The sequence below is a fragment of the Chiloscyllium punctatum genome, chromosome 50 (genome assembly GCF_047496795.1).
Source record: "Chiloscyllium punctatum isolate Juve2018m chromosome 50, sChiPun1.3, whole genome shotgun sequence".
Lineage (NCBI taxonomy): Eukaryota > Metazoa > Chordata > Chondrichthyes > Orectolobiformes > Hemiscylliidae > Chiloscyllium > Chiloscyllium punctatum.
This window is the reverse complement of record NC_092788.1, coordinates 22,157,250-22,168,732: the sequence shown is the minus strand read 5'-3', so window position 1 is coordinate 22,168,732 and position 11,483 is coordinate 22,157,250. Positions and strand designations below refer to the sequence as shown.

The window sequence follows — 11,483 nt, the reverse complement described above, 5'->3', positions numbered from 1 at the left end:
CTCCTCGGCACCGCACTTAGTTTGCGTTTCTATCGATTTTAACACTAGTGTGTCTTTTGATTCTTCCCAACAAAGTATATGACCTCGCATTCCCTACATGAAACTGCATCTGTCAGGAATACTCCAATTGTTGGAGGGAATCCTGAGGAACAGAATGCACATGTATTTGGAAAGGCAAGGACTGATTCGGGATTGTTAACATGGCTTTGTGCGTGGGAAATCATGTCCCACAAACTTGATTGAGTTTTTTGAAGAAGTAACAAAGAAGATTGATGAGGGCAGAGCAGTAAATGTGATCCATACGTTCTTCAGTAAGGCGTTCAATAATGATCCCCATGGGAGACTGATTGGCAAGGTTAGATCTCATGTAACAGCAGTGGACCTAACACCAACCCTTGTGGTACGTCGCCAGGACCTAGACACCAAGAAGAACATGTTCCATCAACTACAACACTGTTTTCTATTGGCAAGCCAATTACTGATCAAAGCTGGAATCTCTCCCACAATTCCATTCCTCCGCATTTTGTATAATAGCCTATTGTGGGGAAACTTATCGAACAACTTGCTGAAACCCAAATACACCACATCAACCGGGTTACTGTCATCTACCTGTTTGGTCACTTTGTCAAAAAAGTCAACAAGATTCGTTAGGCAAGGCCAAACCACCACAAAACCGTGCTGACTGTCCCTGATCAGATTATTCTTTTCGAGATGGTCATAAATCCTATCTATAATAACCATTTCCAACACGTTAACAACAACTGCAGTGAGACTCACTGGTGTGTAATTACCAGGGTTGTCTCTATGAAACTTTTTGCACAAGAGAACAACATATGCTATGCTCCATTACACGGGCTCTATTCCTGTAGACAACGATGATTTGACGATCAATTCCAAAGGCTCATCAATCTCTTCCCTTGCTTCCCAGAAGGATCCTAGGACAGATCCCATCCGGCCCAGGGGACTTGTCTGTTTTCACAATCTTCAGTATTTCTATACCTAATCCTTGTGAACCTCAATCTCTACTACACTAGACGCAAGTATCTCTGTATCTTCCTCGCCAACATTTCCATTTTCTATAGCGAACACTGTCGAAAAACATTTATTTAGTGCTTCCCCTATCTCCTCTGACTCCACACAAATCTTCCCACTACTATCCTTGATTGTCCCAAATTAAACCCTCGTCATTCTTAGAGATAATGCTTTAAATATGGAACATTTCTGATGAAGAACTCGAGTTTCCCAAGTCTAATCAAATTACCGTCCTGGTTTGCAAGATAAGCTTTCTGAACTTTGAGTCGAAATTGTTCCAGCAGGAAAGCATTCACAACGTACATCAGCAGGACTTGAACCTACATGGGGAAACCGCAATGGAATTTTAATCCATCTTTTTAACCACGCGGCTATGACTACAGACAATGCTGCAATGTTGAGCATTGACCAAATCAGCCGTGATCTCATTGAAAGCTGCCGCTGACTTGAGTTAAATGCTTCCATCTCCTTTCAGACCATTGCTGTCATTTGTAAGGTGCGAGACACCAATGTAAAAGAAGAAAAGCACAAAGTTAGGAAAAGATATTTGCAGCCAAACTGAGTCAAAATTATTTATTGAAAGGAAAATAACACTTGGCAATTTGCTAGATCTTTTTGCGAACATGACCAGCAGAGGTAATCAAGGGAGCTATTGATCTGAGTATTCTTGGACATGAAACAAACAAAGGTTAGTGACATATTCATTTCTTTTTCTGGCGAACGAAATGGTCTTTCCTGATGGTTACAATGAAATAGATGGTTCCCAATAAAAGACAGAGATTAAGTCGCATGTAGATATACTTCAATGTGATACGATTCACTTTCAGCCCCTAATTACCCCAGAGGTGGAGGGGGTGAGTTACTTTTCTTCCCTCTTCAACTCCACAGCATGGAGGTACAGACATGAAACTGCTAGAGATGGAGTTCTTGAATTGGGAACCAGCGACACTGAAGGAACTAGGTAAAGGTGAGGACTGCAGATGCTGGAAACTTGATTTTAGATCAGAGTGATGCTGGAAAAGCACACAGGTCAGGCAGCGTCGGAGGAGCAGGAAAGTCGACGTTTCTGTTGCCAGTCTTTCTGCGTTCTCAAACAAGTTTCGTTTTTGGCTCAGATTTCCAGCAACTGCAGCTATTTATATTATGTTAACCTACATAATGTTTTGGAAAAAAAACAATGACCTGCTAGCTTCGGAAAATCGGCAGAAGTACTGGTACACCGATATGTTAGCTGAGCAATACAACCATTCCATGAGCGGGAACATGATTCGGGCCACGGTTCTGAGAGTACCTAATCCTCACAAGTAGATAACAAGACAAGGCAATAGATAATATCGTATTTGGTGTAAATAAAACACCCTTTCTGAACATTTTCTTTGCAGATTATTTTCAACTTGTCCTCGAAGATTTACAAAGTGGGAAAAGGCCATTCCGCCTGTGGCATTGTGGCTAATCAGAGAGCCATCTATTCTAGTCGCAGTTTCCAACTTTGGCCCAAAGTCTCGTGTGTTCTAATGTTCCCAGGGCAAATGTCAATGACTTTATCCTGTGTTCTTAAATGGCACAATAATGCTGCAGATGTATGTCACTTTCACAACGACTTGTCACTCTTTTGAGGAACTCATGCTCATTTTCTCCCACAAAGGGAGACACACAGAAAGATACCCCCAAACCGACAGAGGCCTCCGTTGTGGTGAGCTGGAATTTGAAATGGACAATCGGACAAATGCAATTTTTAAATGCGGAAGCACAGAAGCGACGACCCGGCAGGACTTCACAGAGGAGCGTCAACGTGGGGAACGGTTGAAGAGAGACATTCCCCTCGAGCCAGGTAGGACTCGAACCTACAATCTTCTGGTCCGAAGTCAGACGCGTTACCCATTACGCCACTGGCCCAACAGACACGCTCCCCACTGGCAGAATGTCGATACGTAATGCCATGGACTTTCACGGAATCAGAATTTAAAAGGTGAACAAGGAGCGAAGATAATCACCAACACTGCTTCACTTCGAAGTTTCCAATTTGTGAAGCAGTGCCTTTCACTGGCAAAGGAATAACATTTGTCCTCAGCTGCCTGCTTCAGGGTCGCCTCCTTCTCTGCTGGAAGTGTCCATCGTTTTATTCACAGTCCCGACGCGATTTCATGATCCACTCCAGTGAAAACGTGTCATGGTGTCGTCTAAGCAAGACCCTGCCGAAACTCAGCGAGAGACATCTGGTCATTTCGAGCTCAGGATGTGGAATTAGACGAGCTGCGTGACACCTTTTATCGGCGCCGCCACTTCACTGCAAATTAGCGGCTCAAAACGAGCCGTTGTTAGCATCAGCTTGATTTGTACCTTCCTGCAGTGCATTTGCTGAACAACATCAGATAGATCCCATCCGGCCCAGCTGACTTATCTATTTTCACACTCTGCAGTATTTCTAATATCTCTTCCATGTGAACCTCAATCTCTTCTAGTCTAGACGCAAGTATCTCTATCTTCCTCGCCAACATTTTCATTATCTATAGCGAACTCTGTCGAAAAATATTTATTTAGTGCTTCCCCCACCTCCACTGACTCCACACACGACTTCCCACTATTATCCTTGATTGTCCCAAATTTAACTCTCGTCATTCTTTTATTCCTGACATACCTATGGAAAGCCTTAGGGTTAACCCTGATCCTATCTGCCAACAACTTCTCATGTCTCCTCCTGGCTCTTCTCAGCTCTCTTTTTAGGTCTTTCCTGATATCGTTGGAACCCTCGAGCGCTCGAACTGAGTTTTCACGTTTTGTCCTAACATAAGACTTCTTGTTCTTCTTGACCAGGGTTTCCACTTCCTTAGTAAAGCACGGCTCACGCGTTCTATATCTTCCTCCCTGCCTGACAGGTACATACTTATCTAGGACACACAGGAGCTTTTCCTTGAATAAGCTCCACGTTTTTAATGTGCTCACCCCCTACACTTTCCTACCCCACTCTACGCTTCCTAAATCTTACCTCATTGCATCGTGATTTCCCTTCCACCAGCTGAAACTCTTGCTCCGTGGAGTACACCTATCCCTTTCCATCACTAAAGTAAACCTGAGAGAATCGTGATCGCTGTCTCCACAGTGCTCACCTACTTCCAAATCTAAAACCTGGCCAGGCTCGTTACCCAGTACTAAATCGAAAGTGGCTTCTTCCCTTGAAGGCATGTCTACATACTGTGTCAGGAAGCCCTCCCGCACACACTGGACAAAAACTAACCCATCTATAGTACTCGTACTGTAGTGATCTCAGTCAATATTTGGAGATTGTCTTGAGTGTTCCTGAGTTTTTCATTCTCCCACAGTCCAGATGAAGTTTGTATTCCTCGCGTACGGGAGCGAGAATTCTTTCAATGTCTCTGATCATTCCTGTGCCGAGAACATCAGAGTCAATGTCCCTTCCTCTACTCGGACTGACAATTTACACTTCTTCAATCTCCTATGATTCCATTTCCCAAAGGGTTTCTCAAGATTTCCAAAGCTGGAGCCTAAATTATATGGTTTGCTTCCTAAACATTTTTCCAACTGCCAACTGACAATATTTTCACAGTATCTCTTCACAATCCTCTGGCTTGCACCATGTCCAGGGAAGAGAAGTCCCGTTTGGTGGAGAGAGTTCCTAGGCTGGTGAGTTTCACTTTGGAACAAAGATGGTTAAGTGGCAATTTCCTGCGGTCGTTTGTAATGATGGGAGAGGGGGCGGTGGGGAATGAGCACTCTGACGAGCAGGAGGAAGTGTTGCCAATGACCAGAGTCAGAGGACAGAGTACAAGGGATGAAAGGAATCTAATGAAAAGCAGCAATCCTGCTCAGGGCGTTCAATAACAACTGCAGAAACCCGATGTGTCGAGCAGTGTATCTGGAAAGAGAAACAGAGATAATGTTTTAAATGTGGAGCATTTCTGATGAAGAACTCGAGTCTCTCAAGTCTAATCAAATTACAGGCCTGGTTTGCAAAACAGGCTTCGTGGACCTTGAATTGTTCCAGCAGGAAAGCATTCATAACGTAGTCAGCAGGATTCGAACCTACGTGGGGAAACCCCAATGAATTTCGAAGTCCATCGCCTTAACCACTCGGCCATGACTACAAACTGAATCGCACCCTGAGCATTGACCAAATCAGCCGTGATCTCATTGAAATCTGCCGCTGACGGGAGTTAAATGTTTCCATCTCCATTCATACCTTTGCTGTCATTTGTAAGGTGCGAGACACCAATGTAAAAGAAGAAAAGCACAAAGTTAGGACAAGATATTTGCTGCAAAATTGATTCAAAATTATTTATTGAAAGGAAAGTCACACTTGGCAATTTGCTAGATCTCTTTGCGAACATGACCAGCAGAGGTAATCAAGGGAGCTATTGATCTGAGTATTCTTGGACATGAAACAAACAAAGGTTAGTGACATATTTATTTCTTTTTTTAGCGATCGAAATGGTCTTTCCTGATGGTTACAATGAAAGAGATGGTTCCCAATAAAAGACAGAGATTAAGTCGCTTGTAGATGTACTTCAATGTGATACGATTCACTTTCAGCCCCTAATTACCCCAGAGATGGAGGGGGTGAGTTACTTTTCTTCACTCTTCAACTCCACAGCATGGAGGTACAGACATGAAACCGCTAGAGATGGAGTTGTTGAATTGGGAACCAGCGACACTGAAGGAACTAGGCAAAAGTGAGGACTGCAGAAGCTGGAAACCTGATTTTAGATCAGAAAATTCCTTCATTACTGTCCTGGTGAGGGAGAAAGGTGATTGGCTCTCTCGATCAGATGGGGGCACCGGCGCATTGATGGCCTAATTTAATCACGGATATAATTGGAAATGTTCACTTTTAATGGTTCGTTGTTGTGTTTTGTTTTATTATACTTGAGCACTTTCTGGGACTTGGCAATACACTAAATCTCCAGTAGGTTTGCAAAATGCATTGCTGTTATTTGTGCGAACAGTTCATGTCAGAGACGACTCAGAGTGCCTCACAGACAGCACTTAAGCTTCGGTGTGTCTGATCATGGTACTGCCTTTTCAGTTTTGATTCTGTTCCACGTTAAGAGCTTTCAGTTTTTGGATTCGCTGGAGAGCAAAGTGGGTAATGCGATACGTGAGGTATTTTTCTTCAGCCAATATCTTTGATGGCGAACTTGGGAAAGTGTCAAGAAGAATGGTCATTGGCAGCAAATATCCGGAAAACCTTCATCTCTGGATCGGTTGGGCTCATCCACCCTCCAAACAAAATAGCCAAACTCGCTGACTGAGTAACAAACAACATGCGTTTTTTTTTGCAAATGGTGTATTCAAACTGTTGCCGGTGGCTGGAGCATCTCAGACTTGTCCAGAATGGAAACAAATCCGGCGATCCAACTTGCCCTTGCTGAATAGATAACCGAAATTAATCCATACATTTCTGCCAATATTTGTGCCTTTTCTCTCCGAGGTCTTCCTGTCTGTACACCCATTCAGATGCCTTTGAAATGTTGTGAGTGCACCAGACTCTGCCACTAAATGTGGCAAGTCATTCTACACACACAAAATTTCTGTGTGAAAAAACATGTGTCCCTCACATCCCTTTTAAAATTTTCCTCTCTCACGTTAAACGTTTGCTATGTAGATTTGAACTCGCGTGTCTTGTGAAGAAGTGCTCCCTGACTATTTACTCTGTCTGTCTTCCTCATGATTTTATAAGCTTCTGTGAGGCCAAGCATAAGCACTGAAATTCCTGGGAACCTGACGAAGCCTATTCAGTTTTGTTCTCATGTCCAAGCAGCGCAAACCTTGGAAATCCTTGTAAAGGTTTTCTAAACTTACACTTGCAAGAAGTGTGTCCAGCTGCAGCACTTGTTTGACCGCGTGTCTACTCTGGAGCTGCGGGTGGACTCACTGTGGAGCATCAGCAATTCTGGAGAGTTATGTTGCCTCCCAGGTGCTCAGGCCAGGGATGTCGCCCATCAGCTGAAGAGCATTCGAAAAGGGGATCGTGAACAGCCAGTTGTCTTGGTGCATACAGGCACCAACGATAAAAAAACGAGATGAGGACCTGCAGGGAGAATTCAAGGAGCTAGGAGAGAAATTAAAGAGGAGGACCTCAAAGGTAGTAATGTCGGAATTACTGCCTGTGCCATGTGACTGCCAGCGGAGAAATGAATAAAAAAAACGGCACGGTGAACACGTGAGTTGAGGAATGGTGCTGCAGGGCGGGTTTCAGATTTGTTGGATTTTGTGACCAGTTCTGGGGAATGTGGAACGATAAGAAAATTGATCTACATCTGAACCAGATGGGAACGTATGTCCTTTCGGGAGTTTTTGCTACTGCTGTTGGGGAGGTTTTATACTAATGTGGCAGGGGGCTGGGAACCGCAAGATTAAACAAGTCGGCGGTGAGGTGGAAACTGGAAACGCTAAGAATCTGGAAGATAGCATTAATAATGGGAAGAGTAGGCAGAGAGCAGATGAATGCAAAAGAACTGGTGGCCTGAAATGCATCTACTTTAATGCATGGAGTATAGACAGATGAATTTAGGGCTGAGGTTGGTGCCTGGAATATGAGGTTATTGCGATCACAGAGATTTAGTTGATGGAAGGGCATGGTTGGCAACCAAATGTTCTAGGATATAGACGCTTCAGACGGGACAGGGAGGGAAGTAAAAGGGGAAGGAATTGCATTGCTGGTCAGGGATGATATCATGGCTGTGCGAAAGGAGGACACCATATAGGGCTTGGGTCGTGAGACACTATGGATGGAGCAGTGAAATAAGAAGGGTGAGGTTAGATTTTTGGGGCTGTATCACAGAGAGCGTGAGGTGAAAGAAAAAATAGTTAAACAGACCATGGAAAGACGTAGAGGCAATAATTTAGTGTTGATTGGAGATTTCCGTTTTCCCAACATTGACAAGGATACTCTTAGCGTCAGTGGTCTGGATGGGATACCATTTGTAAGAAACCTCCAGGTGAGTTTTCTGGAGCGGTATATCAATAGTCCGACGAGGGAATAGGCCATATTGGAACTGATATTGGGGAATAAGCCAGGGCTGGTGATAGCAGTTGCGGTGGGTGATTTCTTTGGGAAGTGTCCAATATTCTGTAAGTTTTAGAATACTCATTGACAAAGATGAGAGTGGTCCTAAGGAAAGAGTACGAAACTGGGCCAAAGCTAATTATATCAAAGTTATGCAGGAGGTCGGTAATGTAGATTGGACACAGCTATTTGTAGGAAAGTTCATATGTGTCAGGCTTTCAAAGATAGGTTAAATGTAGTGCAGGATAGGCATGTCCTATTGAAGGCAAAGGATTTGAGAACTGTTGATGACAGGACAACTAGATTACTTACAGTATGGAAACAGGCCCTTCGGCCCCACAAGTCCACACCGACCCATTCCCCTACATTTACCATTTTACCTAACACTACGGGAAATTTAGCATGGCCAATTCACCTAACCTGTACGTCTTTGGACTGTGGGAGGAAACCGGTGCACCCAGAGGAAACCCACGCAGACACGGGGAGAATGTGCAAACTCCACACAGTCAGTCGCCTGAGTCGGGAATTGAACCCAGGTCTCTGGCGGTGTGAGGCAGCAGTGCTAACCACTATGCCACCGTGCCGCCTTAAATTGTACGACTCGCCAAGAGGAAAAGGGAAGCATAGATAACGCCTCGGCAGCTAACGACATAACGGTCCCTGTAGGAACATGAGAAGTGTAGGACAAGTCTTAAACGAGGAATCAAGGGGGTTAAAAGGGGTCATGAAACAACTTCACGCTAGCTCAATTAAGGAGAATCCTAAAGCCTATTATTCATATATAAGATGCAAGCGGGTAACCAGAGAAAGGATTGGTCCACTAAAGGAAAATTAAGGAAGGCTGTATGTCAAATCTGAGAGAATGGGTATGATTCTGAATGATTATTTTGCATCAGTGTTCACTGAGGAGAGGAACATGATGAATGTTGAGTCTAGAGGAAGACATTTGATTAATCTGGATCATGTTGACATAAGTAGGGAAGCTGTTTTGGGCAGGCTAGGAGTAATTAATGTGGACAAATCCCCAGGAACGGATGGGATCTATTCCTGGTTCCTGAGTGATGTGAGAGAGGAAATAGCTGGGGCCCTGACAGATATCTTCGTGACATCCTTCAGCACAGGTGAGGTTCTGGCCGACTGGAACGTTGCTCATATTGTCCCCTGTAAAAGAAGGATAGTAGAGATATTCCGGATAACTACAGAACAATGGGCCTAACATCAGTGTTGGGAAAGTCGCTGGAGAAGGTACTGAGTGATAGGTTCTATTCATATTTAGAAAATAATGTGCATATCAGTGAGAGGCATTGAGTCTTTCGGGGAAGTGCCTAAGTTGATAGATGAAGGAAAGGCTGTTGATGTCATATACATGCACTGCAGTAAGGAGTTAGATAAGGTTCCCCATGGTAACCAAATACAGAACGTAAAGTAACATGGTGTGCAGGGTGTTCTAGACAGGTGGATAAAGAATTAGTTGAGCAATAGGAGACAGAGTGGCAGTTGAATGGAGTTTCTGGAAATGGAGAAAGATGACCAGTAGTGCTCCACAGGGGTCAGTGTAGTGGTCACTGCTGTTTGAGATATACTTAAATGATCTGGAAGAGAGCACTGTTGCAATAATCAGAAAGTTTGCAGATGACACGAAGATTTCTGGACTAGCAGAAATTATAAGTGAATATTAAAGAATACAGGAGGATATAGATATACTGGAAAGTTGGGCATAAAAGTGGCAGCTGGGGTTCAAAACAGACAAATGTGAGGTGACGCATTTCGGTCAGTCTAATTCTAGATGGGGTTATACAATGAACGGAACAGCTTTGAGGGAAAAAACGTTGATGGATAGAGAGATCTGTGAGTGCAGGTCCATTATACACTGAAGTTTGCTGCACAGGTGGATAGAGTGGTCAAGCAGGCATAGAATATGTTTGGCTTCATTGGATGGGGTATTGAATAAAATGGCTAACAAGTCATGTTAAAACTGAACAATACATTGGTCTGACCACACTTAGAATACTGTGTAAATTTGTGGTCGCCACATTACCAAAAGGATGTGGACGCTTTGGAGAGGGCGTGTAAAAGGTTTCAGCGGATGTTGCCTCATATGGATGGTGCAATCTCGGAAGAGAGGTTGAGTAGGTTAGGTTTGTTCTCATTAGAAAAAAGGAAAGTTTGAGGGAGACCTTTTTGAGGTTTACATAATCATGAAGGGTACAGAGAGGGTAGATAGAGAAAAGTTTTATTTCCCAGGTTGAAGGATTAAATACCGACAGGTCACGCTTTCAAGGTGAGACGTGAAAAGTTTAAGAGGGAGACACGCGGCAACTACTTGACACAGCGGGTGGTGGGTGTCTGGAACGCGTTCCCAGCAGAGACGGTAGAGGTAATCACGGTAGATATATTTAAGAGGCGTCTGGACAGATGCATGAGTAGGTGGGGAGCAGAGGGATACAGATGCTTAGGAATTCGGTGACAGGTTTAAACAGTAGATTTGGATCCGCTCAGGCTTGAATGGATGAAGTGCCTGTTCCTTGTCTGTACATGTTTTTTGGTCTTTCTTCTTAAATTACACCAATTTCATTACAAAATTTGCGAGGTCTAAGTGTCTGAAGTGAATCCATGCTGAAACACTAGTCATAACAAATCTGAGTGCTGGCTTTTGTGTGATAGCGTGGTCGAGCGGTCTAATGTGCTGGATTTTAAGCTTCAGTTTCTATCGAATGGTGGCTTCACATACCAGCATTGTCAGTGAACAATTATGTGAGAGAACTGCGCATGTGTGGATGCCTATTAATTTGAGTGTTTGCAGCTCCTCAGTGTGCTTACCCTCTCGGTGATAAAATCAGCGACCGTCTCTGAAAACAACGCAAGTTCCTGCTGTCGGACAGATCCTCACATCCCGTCGATAACTTTGCTTTTGGATATCTGCGTTGCCAGTTTCTGTCTCTCAAATGGTCAGTGCATTTGGCTGAAATGTTGGTGGTTCGAGCCCACCCAGGGAATAAGCCTCAAATATTTCGGCACAAGCATTTACCCCGACCATGGGGTTACACGCAGCAGAATACGACATCACTTTCTCCAAGCTCCCGATGCCAACAGAAAGCGGCCACTGCAGCATCAATCAGCGACTTTCTGCCAAACCATGGGAAACAACTCGTGGAAACTGCTCCCTTAGTAACAGCTCTTTCCGTGTGAAAGGAGCAAAACTTTCACTTTAAATTGGAAAGGGCTTCAGGACATTGGAATGTTGCTCCAGTTCTTTGAACGTGTTATAAATAAAACTCCTGACTTGAAAATAAGAAGTGGTAAAGGTTTTAGGTAGAAAGAACAAATAAAGTGTTGATTCAGACGACTCTGTCTCGTCAGCAGATGGGAAATGCCTAAAACTGTAAACGGAAATGATTGGGTAATTTCCCGACTGATTTACTGTCTG

General features: G+C 43.9%; 2 non-coding genes across 2 annotated transcripts; both read right to left on the bottom strand.

Moving 5' to 3' along the window:
• Positions 1 to 2,855: 2,855 nt before the first annotated feature.
• On the bottom strand, positions 2,856 to 2,928 carry trnar-ucg (transfer RNA arginine (anticodon UCG)). The gene has a single exon. It is a non-coding gene; the product is annotated as a tRNA-Arg (tRNA).
• A 2,124-nt stretch (positions 2,929 to 5,052) lies between these two features.
• On the bottom strand, positions 5,053 to 5,135 carry trnar-ucg (transfer RNA arginine (anticodon UCG)). Its single transcript has one exon. It is a non-coding gene; the product is annotated as a tRNA-Arg (tRNA).
• Between the last annotated feature and the right edge of the window lie 6,348 nt (positions 5,136 to 11,483).